Below are 21,008 nucleotides of genomic sequence, written 5' to 3'. Positions count from 1 at the left end.
GGAGAGGTCTACTGGGCCATGTGGGTTGCTCCCTGGCCAGGGATCGAACCCGTGCTGCAGTGGCTGTGGACAACCTCAGAGGTTGTGTCCTAACCCCTTGTGCCACCAGGGAGGCCCATGGACATTTTATATTCAAAATATAAAGCAAAAGTAAATGGCAACATCTCCTCTGTCTTTGGTACAAAAAAGCTGGCACTGAAGATGTGGGTGAAAGAGAGATCAAGGAAACCCAAAGCCAAATGAGAATAGAAAAGAGAGTCAGACATTCAGAGGACCTGACTGGAAGAACAGTGGTGGGCCGGCCCGCGGTCTGTAGGGCGAGACAGGAGAATTCAGCAGGAAGCCTGGAGCTCGGGCTCCACACGTGGCCCAAAGGCCTGCGGGGGAGTCTGGGCCGCTGGCTTCTCTGGGCCCTGCTCCCTAGGAAACCGCAGCCCGTCATCCTTTCTCTGAAAGTAGAACCAGGCAGCACTGGATCTGAGTGGACTCTGAGGGCTGTGCCCGAGGCAGCAACACACAATGGATCCACGGGGCTGCGCAGGATTCATCTCCAACAGCGCCGCCATGTGGTGGCTGGACAGGGACACTGTCCTCGAGGAGACACAATTTTCAGGTTTCCTCTGTGATCACGTTAGAGGCAGCACTGGCTGAACCCTCTGGATGACGCGGCCCCTCCTCCTGGAGTTTGCTTATGTCCTGGAGGAAGGAATGTGGAGGCATATGCATGGGTGATTCGTTAACTGGAAATGAAAAAGCAACATCACCAGCTGTGTCGGGAGCGGCTGAGGCAGCTTCTACTAGTCACGATGGGTTTTCTCTCATCGGATTCCATGTCATGCTCTAACTGGACCTCAGAAGGGGTCATCAGAAAATCAGAAGTGAAATAACAGGAGTTAAACACCCTTTGCAGTTTTTCAGCTGCTTCAAGGTCAGTTCCACCCCGAACGTAGGCACAGGGGTGAGGAGGGCCGCACCCGGGGGGCAATGTGGTCTGTGTCTCAATGCCCCTCTCTGGCAATACAGGTGAGATGAAGACAGGGGTCCCCCAGACCAGACGAGCCTGGCCCTAGCCATCAGAGCTGCGCCACGTGAGGAGAACAAGACCAGGTCCCAGTGCCGTTTTGCTAATGACCACAGAACAAGGTACAAGGTGCCAGCTGTGCCATAGCTGAGGGCATCTTTGCTTCCCACGCCAGCAGGCTGTGGGAAAAAGGAAGAAAAGGTCACAAGCAAGGGTTCTGGAAAGATCCGACAAAGCCCACTGGAACCAGCCCCTCACATAGGTGAGCGGCGCCCCAAGTCAGAAGTCCCAGAATAGACACGAGGCGCTACCACTGCAGCTTTCACTTCCGCGAGACCTGGAGTTGCACTTCCACGTAGACCTGGCGGCCACGGCGGGGCCGGGCGGGCGGGCGTGGTTGAGCCCCTCCACCGCCACAAGGCCGCTTGGCAGAGGCCCCTCAAGGGCAGGCCCCCAGACGAAATCGACTTAGAGCAAAAGTCTCGCTAACGTAGACGCCGCGTCCTACAGGCCACGTGGGTCAGGGTCCCCTCGGTGTCCCCTCCCCGGTGACCTGCATCCCCGCCCCGGCCAGAGACTCCCAGGTGGGCCCAGGGCGCCCCCTCGAACTCCTCTTGTTGCTTTCGGGAGCACCGCCCAGGCTCCAGAGGACAGCGGCGGCCTAGGCGCAGCACTCACAGCGGGACGAGAAAAACGCGTCTTCGTGGGGGAAGGACAGGCGCGCGGTGCCGCTGTGGTCTGCGCGCGGCTCAGCCGGGTCGAGGGAGGAAGACCCGCCTCTGTGGCGACGCCACGGGGCCGCAAGGGCCGTCCGTCGGGAGGAGGAGGGAGATTCTGGGTGGATCGGGCAGCTGTGGAGCAGGGAGAGACCGAGCCCAGCGTCTGCGAAGTCCAGAGCAAGAGCAGGTCCCAGAGAAGGGCCGAGCGCTGAGGCCACGTCGTGGGGGGGGGCGGTGGCGTGGACCACAGGGAGGCCCCTTGGGGGGCGCCGGGTGGAGACACACGCCAGCGGGGTGGAGCCTGCGTCTGCACCGCGTACAGAGCTGTGAACACGGTACACGTTCCACGTTGTCAACAACTTGTTTAAATAGTCAAAAAAAAAAAAAGAGAGAGAGAAACAACCCCAACCCGAGCAGCTGAGGAGCAAGACACATTGTTTACGTTTTCCTGACTCCAAATTTCTGGGTCATTCCCTCGAAGGCCCGGGTTGCCCACGAAACTACACGTGGTTGGGGCCGGGGAAAGGTCAGAGCCACGGCCAGGGCCAGGGTCCCCAGGCTGGACCTGCCCGTCCACGACACAGCCACAAGCAAAGGAGCCGCCCCGGGGCGGGGGGGCCGGCCAGTGACTCTTGTCCCAGCTGACGTGGGGTAAAGGGAGCTGGGGGGGCAGAGCCGGAGCCACAGCGCCCACAAACCCCATGCCCAGTGCGAGGCCGCCGCTCGGTGGCCGGGGTCCCCGGGGCACAGGGGAAGGCGGGAGTGGGGGAAGGGGCTCGGGGAGGGAAGACGGGCAGCAGCGACAGGGCCCAGGTCTCAGGTCCCCGCCCTGGCCTGTCCCGCAGCTGGGGCTGCCACGGTGCCAGCGCCGCTCCCCAGACGCCTGGCCTTCCCCCCTCCCTGCCACAGGGTAGGGAATCTCTTGTTCCCTCCGGAGAGCTCAGCAGCACGCGGGCATGGAAGCTGCTCTCAGGGCCGGCCCCGCCAGACCCGCCGTCCTGGAGGGGAAGCACCCTCGGGCCCCGGGAGCCCGCTCAGAAGTCACGACCGCGGGGACAGCAGCCAGAGCAGGACCCGCCGTGACGCCGAGGGGGGCATCTCGGGTGGGGGAGGAGCAGATCCCCCCCCCCCGACTTCTTCCCCACGGCGGCGTGACATTGACGGGCAAAAGAAACGTTCAGTCTTGGTGGGTTTCACAAGGAAGCCCGAGTCCGACTCCTCATCTGTGAGGAACCAGAGCTGCCGAGTCAGACAGACGCAGCTGGCGGGGCTGGGGGTGCGGCGGGCGGGAGCCCCGGTGAAGGTGTGGAGGCGGGTGACTCGGCGGCCGCAGGGCGTGGGACGTGACTGCGGCCACGGACCTGCGCCGTTAAAATGGCTCGAATGGTCCGTGTAAGTTCTGCACATGTTACAACCGTAAGACTAAAGAGCATGGCTGGAAACCAGTAAGTGGTTCAGAAAAGACCGGCTCAAGCGGTGAATTTGCTGGCCTGTATTTTCATCTTGGACTGCGATGTCCTGTGGGGAAAACAGAAGGTCTGCTGGGGGCCGGCCCGCAGGTGCCCTCTGCCCGGTCCCAGGGGGTGGCCGCGCCCCGGTCCTGACTCGCCGGGCAAGGGGTTCGCGCCCATTTTTTTTGGAAAAGTCAGTTCCCAACCCAGCCCCTCCCGCAGATGGCAGAGTCCCTGCGGGGCTGGGGCTGCTTCCTCGGGTCCCTCCCTCCCTCCTTCCGTCCTCCCCCCACATCTCTCCCTCTCCCACACTGCCCCCCGCCCCCGTGGCCTGCTCTTCTGCTCTCTCTGTGCTTGCTGGAGCATCTCCTCTTACTTTCTCCCTTTCTTGCCTTTTTTGAGTATTCCTGCCTTTTGCTTCCAGTCCCCACTCCCCTCTGGCGAGCCAGGGCGCGGCACCAGGGTAAGCGGAGACGCCATAAAGATACCAAAGGCCTGACCTACCCCCGGGCCCCACACCCAGGGGGTCTGACCAGGGCTGGACTCTGTCCAGCTTGTGTTTGGGCCAAAGGCTTGCCTGCGAGGGCCCAGGTCTGGAGCTGACCTTCGACCCCAACCTTCCAGGCCCGTCCAGCCTGGGGGCTGCAGCCTGGGGGCTGCAGCCTGGGTCTGCAGGGGGCTCTGACTGGGGGGCTGAGGAGGCAGAGGCCTCGGGCCTGCCCCGCGCCTCACCCAACCTGCTGGCCTGACCTACCAGCCACGCCCTGGCCCTGGCCCAGTTCAGGCCCCACCCCAACTGGCTGAGGCCTCGGGCCACCAAGAGGTCGACTCTGCTGCCCCCTCTCCGCCACGCTGGCCACCTGTGTCCATTCTCTCCTCTGTCCTCCTGACACCCGCCAGGCCCCCAGACAGCTACTGGCCCCGGACCCTGCCACCTCCTGTGTCTGCACGACCAGAGCACACGGGCGCAGCCCCCGGGCCTCGAGACCCAGCTCTTTCAGGAGTGACAGATTTTGCCAGTTCCCAGCTTGGCCAGCGTGAACCCCGGACTCTCCTCTAATCCTCAGAAGAAAGCGGCACCCGGTCCAGAGTCACGCTGGGGGACAACCCCGGCCCCCCGTCAGGGGGTAGAAGGTGCAGCTGCGTCAGAGCGGACAGGGGTGACTGCAAAGCCCGCGGGGCCTGGGACAGCGGTAGCGCCTTCTCCGCGCCGGCCGGCGGCCGCCAGGGGTGCCGGGGCCGCGTCCTCGAGCCCCCCTTCCTCCCGCCAAGCCTGCCGCTTGCTGGGGCGGAGTGGCCGGTGCCATCCTGCCCGCCCGCAGTCGGGGGGTCCAGGCCGGCGGGGGACGGGCCACCGCGGACACCCCGCCCTCCCGCTCCCGGGCCCCGGCCTCGGGGGCCGCCCTATGGGGCCGCGTCCCCCCCGCCCCCCCCCCGCCCCGTGCCGCCTGGCGCCTCGGGAAGGGCCGGACACCCCGCCGCTCCCTGCGGCTGTTCTCCTGCGACCTGACCGCGGGCCCAGGGCAGCGGCGGGAGGGCGGCGGGGCGGGAGGCCCACCTGGGCGGCGCGGCCGTCTGCGGGGAGCGGGGAGGGGCGTCAGGGTAAAGAGGGGAACTGGGCATCCGGCCTGCACTGGGCAGCCGCGGGACCAGGACTCCCCGCGCTGCCCGCACCAGCCCTGCCCGCTCTCCTCCCAACGTCCCCGGCCGCCCTGGGGCTCCTCGCCCCTCCTGCCCTCTCCTGTAGGTGCCCCAGGGCACCCCTGGCCGGCAGGGCCTCGCCCAAGCTCCCTCACCGCCCCGTCTCGGCCTCCTCCTGTGAGACGGGGCCACGGCAGCCCGGCGAGAGCGGGCGCGGATGCCGGAGCTCGTGGTGACTGCCCCGTCCTCTGACTCACCCACCAGCCTCCGCCCGGGTGACCGGCCGTGGCCACCCAAGGACTCCGGCCGCCCTGGAACCCGCAGGCTGTGACCACCCAGCGCTCCCAGTCCCCACCCGCACCTCAGACTTCTCAGATCCACAGCCACGCCCCAGCCTCCCCCCGCTGCTCAGGGTAACATCACCCTCCAGCAGTTCCCCAGGAGAGAATCCAGAGGGAAATCCTAGACCTGACCACACTTTCCATCTAGTCAATGGGCTGGATTCGCCCCCAAACCTGAGCAAAACAGCTCCTTCCCTCTCCCATCACCCATTCAGCCTCTGGGACCCCCCAGCACAACGCCCCAAGTCTGATCAGTGCTCCCTGGCTGTAGCACCAGCAGGCGCGGAGCAGGACTCCATGACCCCGGCAGGCGGGTAAAGGAGCGTCCCGGAGCCCCAGGTGGCTTTTCAGGCTTTTATTGAGCTTCTTACCTCATTTGTAGCGCAGCCCCAGGTGCCCGGCAGGCAGGGGGTGGGGGGGCCGGGAGGCTGGCAGGCTCCCAGCCCCGGCGAGTCTTCTCTCTTGCTGGGCCCTCTGGTCTCGTTGTCTCTGCTTCTGCTGCTGTTGCTGTTTCTTCGATGGCTACTGCTCTCACTCTCGTTCTGCCAGCGCCCCCGTGACGCCACCTTATAAGCCCCATCTCAGCCCAGGTGCGCCCCCCTACGCATGCCCACCCCCCGCTCCAGGTGCCGCCTTCAGGCGTGCGTGCAGGACCGCGGAGATCCATCATCAATGCTCGTGGTGGGAGGGCAGAAAAGTCTGATAATTTTTTCACTTACCCTACAGCCACCCTCCTCGTTGTCTCCCCGCTCGACCAGGCCCCTCTCCAGGCCAGACAGGCACCCTCTGGGCCTTCGTGACTCCCCGGGCCTGCCTCCCCATTGGGTTGTTCCTTAAGAACAGCCTCATTGCAGGCTGTCCTGGTACTCTCAGCCCCGGGTCCAGACCACCCGCCCCCGTCTCTGGAAGCCCCCGAGATCACGCCTGGCATCGCACCAGAGAGTAACCACCCGTGAGTGGATCTATGCCCATGCGTCGCACAGACGGCACCAGCGCGGGAAAAGCCAGGCTGGCACCTCTTTTCCCTCTCGGCTCCATCTCTGTAGGACCCTCCAGCCTAGACCACACTCTCCAGGGGCAAGAGAATGGACCTTGCCCCGCCCCCCCCCACCTTCCTTCCGCTGCAGACTGACTTCCTGCTGCTGCCAAGGCAGACTTTTGGAAGGTTTACCTTCCCCTCGAATTTTTCTCCTGGTGATTAGGAAGTATAATTGCCACTGAGTGGTGCCGTGTAGCCAGGAGGAAGCCAACCAGACTGCACCAGCGGACTTTAAACGCTGACAATTGAAACCAGCCAAGAAATGTTCACTGGCGCCGAGCAATTAAAAGCGCCGGCCAGAGAGGCGGCACAGCCCTCGGGCAGCGAGCGGGCAGCGAGCGGGTAGCCTGGGTGAGGGGCATCCCTCAGGGCGCTCGGGGGCCCTCAGAATAAAGCTGCAGCAGACGGCAGGCTGCCAGAGCAAACCCCTTAGAACATTCTAGACACAGACACGGGCCTGTGAGGCCGCGGCCCAAACACACCCAACATCCAGGCATTTTCAACACCCCAGCCCCACACATCTTTTACTTTTTTTTAACTGCATCTTGTTGATTTATCACTTACCTGCACCATTTGAAGACAGGCCACACCCGGGCCTGCTGGCCCCCTCTCTCCCCACGCCCCAGCGATGACCAAGGAAACGCACCCAGGCAGCTGTTTCCTTAAGGTTGTGCTTCCTTCCCCTCGCACAGATGTCAGGGACGCGAGAAAATGCATGAGCACAGCGTCCTTACTGGAAGCTTGCAACTGAAAACAGGCCAAGAGACAGGAGCTGCTTTTGTCTCTGGGTTTTTCCCTGAGGTGCCAGGGGTCAAAAAGTAATCGGTGCTATCTTGTTCCTGGGGGACACATGGGGGAGCTTCCCGTACGGGACCACAGCAAAGACCATCTTCAAACCCGAGGGACGGCACCAGCAGGGGCCGGGGGGCTCTGAGGCAACGGGCACCTGAGACACGAGACATGGCGGAGGGTGAGCTACGCAGGGGCCACAGAGGCGGCGGGCCAAACCAGGTCATCTGGGGAGCAAGGGGAGTGGTATTGATTAGGCCTGCACGACAAGGTGTTGTTACCTGCTCCTGCCAACCCGTCCTGCCAACCCGTCCTGCCCAGGCAAAGAGGGGAGCCTGGCCACTGAACTCTGAATTAAATCCTCAGGTGCCCAGGACCGAGTCCAGAGTAGGAGGCCAAAACAGACTTCTCTAAAATTAAAAAAAAAAAAAAAGAAGCCAGGCTCTCCGGCCTGAGCGCCTGACTGTCCAGGTGCAGCCCCCGCGACCGCGCGGCCCACCAGCACGTGCAGCGGGGAGGGTGCCCGCCGAGCAGCGGCCGGCTCGCTTGTGAAACTCTTTCCACACCAGCCCCCAGAAACAGGAAGCCGTTTAGCAAGAGTGCGCGGGCAGCGGCGGCCGCGGCGGAGGACCCGAGGGAGCCGGTCGCCGGCCACGCGCGAAGCCCATTTAGAAAACGCAGCCACAGAAGCCAAGCTCCACGCCCCGAGCCCGGCGTCGCGGGGCCGCTGTCCTTTGTGTCCGAGCAGGTGATTCTGAAGTGAGGTGAGAAGGGGCCCCGCAGGCCACCGCCTCAAGCGCAGGAGACCCAGCACAGCTGCCTTCCAGCCCGGGCCCCAAAAGAAAAGCATCCGCGAAAAGCCGAGTCAGGGCTCCCGTCGCAAAGAGTGCAAACCCCGGAGGGCTGACTCGCCGGCCTTCTCCCCGTCACGGGCCCATTTTACTCCTGGATCCTGTCTCCAACAGAAACAAAAAATAGACCTGAGTCCTCATCACCCATCAACTGCCAGCCTACAGGAGGGGGGCTCCCGGCGCTTCCCTGAGCGCAGACGCCCCGTGGGGAGCTCCCGAGGGCTGACGTGTCCACTTCCCTCCTCCTCCTCCTCAGCCCAGCACCGTGTCAGGCTCCTGGGGGCGCCGTGGGCGGTGGGTGAGCAGTTGGTCCAGGGTATCGGGGGATCGTGCTCGCCAGCAAACCTCACCCCCACAGCCCCTGACTCAGCTCTTCAGCTGGAGACACTCGCAGAAAGCAGGCAGCCGGGGGGACGGGCTCCTGCGGGCCTAGGAGTTAAGTCTCAGACTATCACTGCTGCGGCCTGAGCTTGATCCCTGGCCAGGGAGCTACCCGCATAGCGCCACAGACCTCTCCTGTCTCCCCGCTGCTCCCCTCAGCAGTGCATTTCAGTGGATCCACCTGTTCTGCTCCCCACTCTGTCTCTGGTGACTCCTCTCACCCCCCGCACCTCTGGCCTGCACCCCAGTTCTTCTAACCAAAAAAAAAAGTTAAAAGAAAAAAAAGCAGGCAGCGGGCGCTCAGGTCCTGCCCCCGCTGACTGACGTCACGACACGTGTTCTGCTCACGGACCCTGGCGGGCGGGGATCTTCCCGAGCCTGTGGCCACTGGCTGACCCTCGGGCCGTGCGTCTGCCCAGGGTCGCGTCACCATCTCTCTGCCGCAAGCTCGTCACGTGATGCACGGGAAAGTCTCAGGAACACGGAGTTCGCTGGTTTGAAATCGTTCACTTCAGACTGAAGTTGAATCTCGCGGAGCCTTCTTGCTCCCCGCGGCAGCGTCAGCACGAGCCGGCGATCAGACACGAGTGTCAAAACGCATCAGAGAACGTTGTTCAACACACGGAAAAGCTCACTCACAGATCATCGTCCCGGGGAGCAAGTGGCGGTTAAATCGTCAGCGTCTCAGCTCCCGAAAGACTCGTACCTTTCTATCTTGGTTGCATTCTTTCAAAGAGTCAGACCCATTCTCCCCGGGCTGCTCGCCAGCGAGCGTCCTCTCCTGCCAGCTGAAGTGAGGACGGTCGCGTCTCAAACACATTCATCCCCGAGTCTCCCACGGGCTCTGTCCCCAGGGGGAAGCCGGGATGAAGATGCTGCTTCCATTTGAACGTGAAGAGCCACATCTCGACACTCTGCCCAGCGCTGTCCCCGGCCCACCCTGCGCTCCGCGCTGCAGGAGGCGCGAGTCTGTCTGGGGAGGCAAGACCAGGCCTGCGGAGGACGATCAGACGCCACATTCCAAGGATGGGGTCCAGCAAACAGAAACTCTCAGGAAGGCCAGAGCAGAAGACCGAGTCTGTTCCAAAGCCCCAGGACACTGCCCGTGCCGGGAGCCCTTCCCCACCCTCTGTCACTGCCCTCCTGTGCTAACTGCAAAACCCCATGGAGGTGCGGCCACTTCCTGTGCACAGGTGGGGGCACTGCAGCCCCATCCCGGCTTCGCGCGCCCAGCCATGGTCCTCCACAGCCAGCCACAGCCAGCGGTGGGACTGCGTGCAGGTGCTGTGGGCTCTCTGGGGGCAGGACGTCCCTCAGCGGTGTGGACAAGGACTTTCTGATTCCTGGGGACCCACAGCTGTGATTTCTCAGGCCCTGCTGCTCGGGCAGGCTGTGCCGCATGCGGGCCCTCTCCCCCCGCCACCCACCTGCTCAGCTGCCCCCACCCCCTGCTGCATGGTCTCCCTCTGACTGAGCCCCGGCTTCTTGGGAGCAGCCCCCTCTGGACCCATCTTCCCCACCCACACCCCGTGGGAGAAGGTAATCCCAAGTGCTAGCTGATTTAACCTTGTTAAATTCACACTTTAACCCAACTTTGTCATTCAAAAAATATTTTATTTACTACAAGACATTGCTAAACAGAAATGTGGGTTTCTCTTTCTCTTTCCACACCAGGCTGTCAGGGATTATTTTAAACCTTAAACCTCTGTACATCATCGTCCACTGGTGGGACACCTGCAGCCCGAAGCAGCACGGGGGCCAGCACGGCTGGGCCAGCGACGGCGGAGCGTCACCTGCAAGGACACTGTCAGGCACACAGGCGGGGGCCCTGGGGGCCTAGGGGCTGAGTCTCAGGCTGTCACCACTGCTGCCTGACTTCGATCCAGGGAGCGACCCCCATGATGCAGCAGACCTCTCCTGTCTCCCCGCTGCTCCCCTCAGCGGTGGATTTCAGTGGCTCCACCTGCTCTGCTCCCCACTCTGTCTCTGGGGAGTCCTTTCACCCCCACACCTCTGGCCTTCCAAAAAACACACGGACACACACCGGAGCAAGGCGAGCTAGGGAATCACAATTAAACAGGAATCATATTTCTGCGCCTGGTCCCACAGCGTCGCCCACAGACTACACACTATGGGGAGGCCCCGCGACACTCTCATCCGGGCAACACAGAGGAAGAGGGTGTTCTCCACGTGCTGCGGGTTCCCCGGAAACACAGGCTGCAAAAGTCACGGCGAGTGCCCTGGCTGAAGTAGCCAGGGGACTGTGGAGACGCCCTCCCCACGGCCAGGGAAGCCGTCAGCGCTCAGGCGTTCTCAGCAGAGCGCCCGCGTGCTGCCGCCGCCTGGTAGATAGCGAGGCCTCATGGGAGGGGCGCCCCATAAGGGCAGGACGCGGGTCAGCCCTGCGTGTGGCAGTGCAGGGGTGGCGAATTGGAGGTTGCGAGCCATTGCGACGAAGGAGCCCCCGGAGAAGGCGGTCAGCAAGGGTCCTGCTTGTTCAGAGCACAGGCGGGTGTCCGGGTCACCCCCCGGCTGCGCTGGGCTTGTGCCGGGGCTGCGGCCAGAACCACACGTCGGGCCCAGCTTGTCACAAGCGGGTTGAGCCCCGGCTGGGAGGGGCGCCCTGGCAGGAGAGGCCCCCGGGGGAGGCGAGCTGCCCTCCTGGAGCCGCACCCGCTCCTGGCCTGCGAGGGGGGGTCGGCTAGGCCCATGAGCGCTCCTGAGGTACAGCGGGCAGGGCCAGCGGGCTCCACATGGACGCCACGGAGTGAAACACCACAGCGAGGCCCCAGGGAGCCGCCACTTCAGTCCTGGGCTCGCGTTTAAGTAACAAAGTACGCGAAGGTCGGCCCAGTGAGGGACAAAGATGAAACCAGGCAATTCGCAGACCAGGCCCGGGGTCCGTCCTGGCCGGGGCTTGGTCCCCAAGCTGGAAGCGCCCCCTGCGGCTCCTGCCTGGTTCCAGCTCCCTGTGAGCACCATTCTGGGCACAGCACACACATGCCAGTCCCGCTGCGCCCTCCTGCAAGTCAGGGCCCCGCCGCTGAGCCGGTGCCCCCCAAGATTATTGTGCCCCATTCCACTGACGTGTGGCCCCGAAAATTCGCATCCCCACAGCTGGCACAACCCGCACTGTTTTTGTCTAAAGCTTGTGGCTCCTCAGGAGCCTTCTAGATCAGCCGCGTGCCCTCCAGCCAGCCAGGACGGGGGAGGGGGTGGCTGCGCGTTGTCCATCCGCCAGAAGCGTACTTTCCACGTGCACATCTCCCCACGCACATCAGCGCCGCTGCCCCCGCCGAGCCCGCCCTGACACCCGGATCCCCCCCAGCCCGGACACGGTTGTAAAGGGTTTCTTAGAACGAGCCACACCAGGCCTATGACAAAGCCCAGTGGGTACCCCGGGGAACTACCCCCCAGGGACAGACCGCGGGGCCTCCCGGCGACACCCGTGATGGTCACACAGTCCCGAGCGCGGCCCCATCACAGGAAGCACCCAGAGGCGCCTGGTCTCCTGTGCGTCCTCCGCGGGTCCCGGGGGTCCCTGGATCACAGGGGTCCGTGGTTTCCAGAGAGGAAGGCTCTGGCTGAAAGTGACAGAAAACCCAACCACAGTGGCTTAAACAAATCAGGGAGCTGTTTTTCTGTTTCAGCAACTCCATCCTGAGGCTGCCAGGCCTCGCCAGTGGACTCCAGCTGTGGACGGCCCCACCTGCCACGTCTGGGTTGCCCCAGCAGAGAGAGGGGAGGAAGCTCACCCCAGGCGGCAGGGACCTGGCCCTTCAGCCCGCACTGGCCTCCTGGCCGCTCCTGGCTGGAAGACAGCACTGCAAGAGGGGGTGGAACGGGGCTGGGGCCACTGGCAAAAGCATCTTCCCAGGGGCACCCGGGACCAGACTGCGGGGAGCCAGCAGCAGCACTACCCAGGCAGAAAAGCGTGTGTCCTGGGGGTGATCAGGACATCAGCACCAAAGGGCAGCAGCAGAGCCCCCAGGAGTCCGGTCCTACAACTCATTGTAAAGGACACTGCCAACAGGAAAGTCCCCTTTATTCACCACTAGCCCCTTAGGAGGAAGGAGGAGACAAAATGGGGAGACCTGGGGGTCTCCATGATGGAGAAAGCAGCGTCCACACTAACTCAGAAATGCCAGGGCCGCCTCTGGACAGCAGCCAAGGGGAGCTCAGCCTGCTCAGCACCCAGGCTGGGTCAGCGCTGCCGCTCCCCCCTCCCGGGATGTGGGGACAGGCGGCTGAGCAGGCAGCACAGGACCAAGCGCCCCCAACGCCCAGACTGGATGTGGCCGGTGCCTGGGCTGAACGCCACCGTTGTTGTCCTGAGGGGGCTGCTGGGAAGGGGCCGGGGCAGAGCGGCCCTTTTTGGGGAGCGTTTCAAGGAAACAAGGCACGTGAGCTTGCCCTTTCTTGTTGGGGCTGCCGCAGAAGGTGGACTCGGTAAGACTTTGCCCCACAGGCTGGGCTCCGGATTCAGCCCGGCACAGCCTGCCAGCTTTCTGGCCACAACCCCACCTCCCCCCACCCAGTCACCACCCAGGACCCACACTGGCCTCTGCCTCGCCCCCTACCCTCCTGGTTAGAATCATCTGCTTTTTTTCCTGCACCAAAAGCCTTTTGTTTGCATTTGTACTGACAGGCGGCCAGACCCAGAACGGTGAGAGCGCCTTTGGCCTGTGAGAATCCTTTAGATCCTCTGCCTGACAGCAAGAGGAAGCAGCACAAGGTCAAGGTCAAGGACTCTCAGTTGTAGGAAGTTAAAATGATCAAAATTCTCTGTTCCTTTCAGTCCCCTGTGATGTGCTTCCCTGCCTTGTTTCAGCACAGAAAGATAAAAGTCAATTTAGGGCCTCCCTGGTGGCGCAGCAGGTTGAGCGCAGCACTGTGAAGCTGTCCGCAGCCTCTGCAGCGCCAGTTCGATTCCTGGCCAGCCAGGGAGGGTCCCACATGGCGCGCAGACCTCTCCTGCCGCCTGCTGCTCCCCTCAGCAGTGTACCTCGGTCCTTCTGCCTGCTCTGCTCCCCGCTCTGGCTCTGGTGAATTCTCTCACCCCCCCCGCGCCTCTGGCCTGTACCCAGTGCTTGTATAAATAAGTAAATCTTTAAAAAAAAGTCAATTTATACACGGATTTGCATTATGAGATGATGATGTCATTGCCTTTATTTTACTTATGTATTTTAACTCCAAGGAATTGGGATACTTCTTGGGGCAATCCCAGGAGCCTGCTCTCTGCTCTATACCTTAGGGGAAGCACAAGTCAGCAAAACAGCCTTCCGGGTCCAGAGGAAGATGATTCTGCTTCACAGACCAACACACTTGCAAAGGAAACCACATCAACTACCTCTGCCACCAACACAGCCCTTCATTCATGAGGATTCAACCCAATATTGCCAAGTATTTGAGAAAGAAAGAAAATGAGTTCAAGATTAAGTCTGACCAATCCTGGTGAGAAGAGAAGAAATTATTGAAACAGAAGAGAATGATTTTTAAATCTTCTAGCGGCATCCATGGAGAGAGCTAGTATGTCCATGCCAAAAGAGCAAACTTCCTTGAGAAAGGAACAAGCAAAAAGCAAGAAAGCATCTTCGAAAATTTAAAATCCAATTATGAAAGTTAAAAACTCCATAAAAATGTTAAAAATTCAAAAAAAAAATTTAAATGCAGCTAAAGACCAACTTACTTACCTGTAAGATAAGTCAAGGAAAAGTCCAGAAGCAAAAGGGGAGAAGACAAAGAAATGGAAAAATACTGAAGTTAAAAACACAGAGGCCAGACTCAGAGGGTCTAATGTCCATGGAATCCGTCTCAGAAGCAGAGAACAAAGATAATAAAGAGCGATAAAACGAGAATATTCTGTAAACTCAAGAGAAACCTGATGTTTTAAATGAAAAAAAAAAAAAAAAAAAAAAGGAGGCCCCAGTGTGTCAAGCAGGATGAGCAACAGGGAATAAGAGTACACCTGGCCTGTGTCAGCATTCCTGCGCCCGCAGGTGAAACCAGACCCTCTCCGGGCAGGAGCGGAAGACGCCCGGGGGCAGGAGCTAGACTGACCTCAGGCTTATCAGCAGAATGTGACCCAGAAGGACAAAGGGGCCAAGCACTCAAAATGTTAAGAGAAAGTTATTTTGAAACTAAAATTCCATTCCAAATTATCAACCAAGTGTGTGTGTGTGAGTGTGAGAGGGAGTGTGTGTGTGTGTTTGGGGGGCAGGTGGTCAGAGATATTTTAAGAGCTGTAGGACTCAAAGTTTTACTTCCCTTTCTGAATAAAAGGCAGCGCAGTAAACGCTTGCCAGCAGGCTCCTAGTGCTTCGCACGCACAAGCCTTTGACTCCACATGGGCCCCTGATGTTATCTGAACCCTAAATTTGTAGATGAAGAAACCATGGCTCGGAGAGGGGACGCTGGCAACATGCATAAATAGCTAAAGACAAAAGATGCTTGGGATTTAACTCGTTAGCGAACCAAGGAGACGCATGGAAAGACAGCCGAGCTGGCAGTTCTGCAGGGTCTCTGGAAAGCAACCGGCCAGTTAACAGAAAGCGGGCTGCGGACACCAGCAGGCGCGCGGCGGGTTCGCTATCCATCCGGGCAGACGGATAAAGGGGGTCCCGGAGGCCTCGGTGGATTCTCAGGCTTTAATGCTCTCAGGGAACCAGGCGCACAGGCACGCCAGGCAGGGAGGCTGGCAGCAGGGAGGCAGGCAGGCAACGGGGCCTCCCAGCCCCCCACAAATCTTTACACTTTTTCTCCTGGCTCTTGTGGTCTCGCCCCCCCCTATAGCCACGCGGCTTGTCCTCTCGGAGCCGCCCATCTCCGGTGAAGCCACCCTTACAGCCCTTCCCTCCAGGCTCCGGTGTGCACACTCACGCACGCGCACGCCCATGCTCCAGGTGGCCACAATCAGGCACGCATGCCCCACGTGCTCACAAGCACCATCTGCGTCGACACGTCTGCATCAACAGGTGATGGCCACAGAGGCCAGTGGGGTCAAAAGCCTGATTAATTCACGTACCCTCCAGGGCTCTAGACAGAACACATGGGTGAGAACCTGAACGCTCTGAGACGACAAGACGGATGCGTGTTGCTAAAACAAAACACACAAAGAAGAAAAAGAAAGGAAACGAGAAATAGCAGAGAAATGAAAGGAGTGGATGGAGCTGCGCGGCAGATGCGCGCTCCAAATAGGGACAAATTTACAGGTGGCCCTATTTTGAGCCATGGATGGAGTTCAGGGAAAGAAAAATACATTTGACCTTGACTCCTGGAAGGCTATGCTTTAAATAGCACCTGTTTAGTAACACAGAAATAACTTTTCCTGAATGTGTTTTGCCATGGTAGTTATTAAAGAGCCACAACAAAAATGTTGTTTTTAAACTTTTTATCTTTAGAATTAATCATAAGAAGCACAGAAAATGTATATTACAGTTACAACACAAATATAACAAAAATATAACAATATAAAAATATAATGCTACGCTATGGCTGGACAAAGAGAAAAATTATAAAGATGCTAATACTTTCACCCTTCTTTTTTTTTTTTTTATAGAGGCATGCTTTATTTATTTGTTTGCTGGTTTCTTTGTTTTTTGTTTATACAAGCACTGGGTACAGTCAGAAGCGCGGGAGGGTGAGAGAATTCACCAGAGCCAGAGCGGGGAGCAGAGCAGGCAGAGGGACCGAAGTACACTGCTGAGGGGAGCAGCGGGCGGCAGGAGAGGTCTGCGCGCCATGTGGGACCCTCCTCTGGTGGCCGGGGAGCAGCCGGGGATCGAACCGGCGCCGCAGAGGCCGCGCGCAGCTTCGCAACCCAGCGCTCAACCGCTGCGCCACCGGGGAGGCCCCTACTTTCACCCTTCTTAATGGAGAATCAACAGATAGTACCTTAAGGGGGTGTAGGGTAAAGAAAATATCAGGCTTTTCTGCCCTTCCGCCATCAGGATAGATGATGGATCCTTGTCCTGAATGCATGCCTGATGGTGGGCACCTGGAATAGGGTGTGGGCATAGGTAGATGGGATTCAGCTGAGCTAAGACTGTGCTTTTAAGGGCGGCGTCACGGGGGGACGCCAGCAGCACCAGCACCAGCAGCAGCAGCAGCCGCAGCCGAGAAGCAGCAGAACGAACGCTAGAGAGCCCAGATAGAGTGAGGACTTGCTGGGGGCTGGGAGGCCTGCCAGCCTCCCAGCCCCCCAGCCAGCACCCCTGCCTGCCATATGCCTGGTGAACCCCAAATAAAAAACCTGCAAAACTACTGAGGACTCTGACTCCTCCTTTACCCGGTCTGCATGGGATCAGAAAACCTGCCTTGTGCCCTGTCCTGCCCTTACAATTGGCGTATGTCGGCAAGATCCATGCAGACGGGTATTGGAGCCCTCCGAAGACCTGGAGGGACTAAGGAGAACAGACTTTGCCTGTGACGACGCTGGAGGCACCATGACGGTATAGAAGATGGATACGTCCACGAACTACAGGATGAGACCTGGCGTGAAGGAGACGCCCGAAAGGACCAGCCAACGACACCGGATAGGACCAGCCAACGACACCGGAAAGGACCAGCCAATGACCCCTGAGGCAGCAGGCCATTGCTGAAGCAGGGAGAGGCCAATGGACTGATAGACTGATGAACTGATGATTTTGGACTGACAATCCCGCCAGAAGGCGGAGGACCTTAGCAGGTTATGTTTATATTTTGAGAATCTGGGGGTGGCCAGTGGGCCTAGATGGCCAAAAGCAGCCTGTGTATGCCCAGTGGCCAGGTGGAGGAGAAAAGCCAACTAAGGTGGCAAAAGCTGGTACTGATGCTAAGTTGAGAAGCCCTAAAGCGGCTGTTAAGCAGCCTGGGTATGCTGAAGCCCTGTGAGTCTCGTAAAATCACCTATGGGTGATGCCCTGCTCATTCTTGAGTGAGGGTGAGGAGCTGAGGAGCCCGTCCTTGGGGGACGGGTGGGGAATGTGGCTTGGGGTGGAGCCCAAGCCAAATGCAAAGTTTGGATCCCCAACCCATGTGCTGGTGCAGTGGGTTGGCTTGAGAGCAGGGGTCTGTGAGTCGCATGGGTGGCCATGAAGGCCGAGTGTTGGAGCGACTGCAGACAGAAACCCTGAGGGTTGGCGATTACCCCCGACAGAATAAAATTGCCAATCCCAGAGCTAGTGCATCCTGGGGGTGGATGCTGTGTGTGCCTTGTAGCCGAGACTACAGCCAGAGAAGGCCAGGAAGCCTGACGGCTCCTGGTGTGTTATAGCAGATGCCGTGTGTGATTTCCCCTCCCTCGTATGAGCAGTGCCTTCGGCAGCAGATTTGGTGGCTCATCTGCTGGTACCAATAATTGTCTTTTGCACTTGGTTGGTGCCCTGCCTGGACTTATTTGTGTTCTGTTGTATTTGTTATGTTGTATTTTGTTATTTGATGTATTTGCTTTTGTGGGCCATGGCTGCATTGTTTGTTTGCTTAGAAAATTGTGTATATATGTATAGACTGTATGGCAGAAAACCCTGAGGGGGTGGACTGTAGGGTAAAGAAAATATCAGGCTTTTCTGCCCTTCCGCCATCAGGATAGATGATGGATCCTTGTCCTGAATGCATGCCTGATGGTGGGCACCTGGAATAGGGTGTGGGCATAGGTAGATGGGATTCAGCTGAGCTAAGACTGTGCTTTTAAGGGCGGCGTCACGGGGGGACGCCAGCAGCACCAGCACCAGCAGCAGCAGCAGCCGCAGCCGAGAAGCAGCAGAACGAACGCTAGAGAGCCCAGATAGAGTGAGGACTTGCTGGGGGCTGGGAGGCCTGCCAGCCTCCCAGCCCCCCAGCCAGCACCCCTGCCTGCCATATGCCTGGTGAACCCCAAATAAAAAACCTGCAAAACTACTGAGGACTCTGACTCCTCCTTTACCCGGTCTCCATGGGATCAGAAAACCTGCACCGTGTCCAAGTCCTGACCTTACAGGGGGTAACTGTACAACCCAAAGGCACGACCTCCATTAATAGGCTGGACTTCATTAAAAGAAAACCTTCTGCTCTGTGAAGACACTGTAGAGGCTGAGAAAACAAGCCGCAGATGGGAAGAAAATATTTGCAAAAGACATAGCTGAGAAAGAACCAGTGCCCAAAATATACAAAGAGCACACAGAGCCCAGCAAGAAGGAAACAAATAAGCCAGTGGAGAAACAGGTAAGAGATCCGAACAAACGCTTCCCCAAAGACGACGTAGAATGGCACCTAAGACGTGACCGGAGGGTCCACATCAAATGGCATCAAACAAAAATTACAGCAAGGGGCACGCTGCAGAGTGACTGGATCAAGAGCCAGGAGGCCTATTCAAGACGAACTTCCTGCATAACCAGCAGCAGTTGACAGGAGAGAGAGCGGTGAAGTGTATTAAATCCCAGATTTTTTCATAGCTAAGAGTTAAGACACACTGTCCAACATTGGCTGGTCAAGACAGAGGTTTCAAACAAATCTGGGTGAAGGGATGGTGGTAATTTCTGGAATTAAAAGCAAAAGTGCTTACCTTTGAGGCACTGGGGAATGAGGATGAGAAGACATTAAGGAAAAATGTTTTGTTTTGGTGGCGGTAGGCGTGGGGGGGGGGCGGTTGGTGGCGAAAGGGGTTAAGACACAGCACTATGAAGCTATCAGCAGCCACTGCAGCAGGATTTCAATCCCTGCCCAGGGAGCTACCCACATGGCGCAGCAGACCTCTCCTGTCTGCCCGCTGCTCCCCTCAGCAGTGGATTTCAGTTAGTCTGCCTGTTCTGTTCCCCGCTCTGTCTCTGGTGACTCCTCTCTCCCTGTACCTCTGGCCTGCACCCCAGTTTTTGTATGCATAAATAAATAAATCTTTTTTTAAAATGTTATTTTTTTAATCCACTGTGCTGTTCAGTTTTTGTTTTTGTTTTTTTTTAATAAAGTGCATGTAGTGCTTTTGGGATTCAAAAACCATTTTTTTAATCAGTGATTTTTCTGTTGGGAAAGAAAACAGCTGAAGGTTAAAGTCTGTGGGAATTTTTCTAGAGGCGTAATAATAGATGCCAATAACAAAGCATTGCTGGAAAAAATGAACTTGTGAAATTTGAAAGGCTGGAAGTTTTTCTCAAATTGGCAGCCTCTCCGAGGGTCCTCCCAGTCCTACTTATCAGACGCGCCACTGAGTTCAAATTAGAAAAGTCCTACCCACAACTGAAGCCAGCCCTCAGCAAGGACTAATGGCCGATAATGATTTAAGTGCCGTAAACTCACATGTCACAACTGTTTTAAATAGGGAACCTCTCTGGGCCTTCTCCGAAAAGAGCTGTTAATCTTTGCTGCTGACTTATCAAATCCTTCAGTCACCTGTTTGCCATCAGTTTCATGAGCTGATAACGTGTTTATTAGCGTCATAACGTGCAGGTGGAGGAACAGGCGCCTGTTTGATGGCCCTGGAATTTCATCTGACATTTCTATCTGGGGAAACCTGGCACCGGGCGGCGGGCGTGGCCGCAGAGACAATAAAGGTGGGTATCACTTTTCTAACTCACAGCAAACGAAAAGCCAGCACTTGTGGAGTAGCAGTGACCTAGGCGATGGAGCGAGGTCAAACCACATCCTGGAGGCTGTCCTCTGGCCTGGTCCCGGCCGCTGCCCCTCGCCTGCCTCCCGGCCCCTGGGCCACCCACCCGCTCCTCCTGGCTTCAGCACAGCGGGGTCCCTTTGCTCCTGGCAGACTGGGGCTTTTCGCAGCGACTGGGGGAGCAGGAATGTCGCTGCCTCTTCTGGGGACTGAGAGGCAATTGGGCTGGAACACTCAAGAGCGAACCCGGGCTCTGACTTGACAATTCCACAGCCTGGCTTTGTGCACGAAATCTAGCTCCCGTGCAGGTTTCCAGCTGCCGGATCAGGGCTGGTGGGGCGGGGCCGCGCCTTGGAGCTCAGGCACTAAAGTGAGCAGCCAAGATACCGGGGCCCCAGGGCCCCCGGACTCCACCACTGAGACCTACTCACCAGGGCAGACCTTCGGCCAACTGCCAAAGCACCGTGAACCTCACCCTCCTCTTTCGCTAAATGGGAGCAGCAGCCCAGACCCTGCTGGTCCTGGCAGTAAGGGCGGAGGGGACAGGAGGCGGGGCTCAGGGTCAAGAGCGATCCCTGCTGCTCTTGGGTACACCGTGGGTAACAGCAGCCTGGCGGCAGCAGTCACAAGAACAAAGCATGGGAAATGGAGGTGACAGCGCGCAGTGGGGACTCGTGCACGCCTGCTGAAAGCACCCAGGAAGGTCACCTGTCCTCAGGTGTGTGTTCTGCTCTGCACGCGGCAGAGAACAGACTCGGAGCTAGGAAAGCAGGGGTGGTGACTCCTGGAGGCCTGGGCGGGCTTCCTGGAGCACTGAGGGGTCCTGCGGACACAGCCCGAGAGCCAGAGCCCGGGAGGAGGCTCCTGCCTTCCCGGACCTGGCCCTCCAGGTGAAGCGTGAGGAGCAGCCAACAGACGAAGCTCCTCTGCACCCCTTATTCCCAGGCCCCCCAAGAGGCCAGCTGGCTACCGGGCCACGCGGTGGAGGATAGAGGGTCACTAGCTGGCTCTGCGTCAGCGGATCCCTCTGACCCAGGCACAGTCGCTGCTCAGAGGGCTCCGGCTTTACCAGTTGCTAAAGTGAGGGCAGGTGACTGGGGGGCGGGGCGGGCTTCTCAGGAGGGAGGGCACGCCTCTCAGCCCCTGCACAGCCTGGCCCTGCGGCTGAACCCCAAGACCTCTCACCCCACAGACCTTCCCACCAGCCTGGCCCCACAC

Source organism: Talpa occidentalis, unplaced genomic scaffold (assembly GCF_014898055.3).
Source record: "Talpa occidentalis isolate TD23 unplaced genomic scaffold, MPIMG_talOcc4v2.1 talOcc4.5, whole genome shotgun sequence".
NCBI lineage: Eukaryota > Metazoa > Chordata > Mammalia > Eulipotyphla > Talpidae > Talpa > Talpa occidentalis.
Note: the sequence above shows the minus strand (reverse complement) of the source record.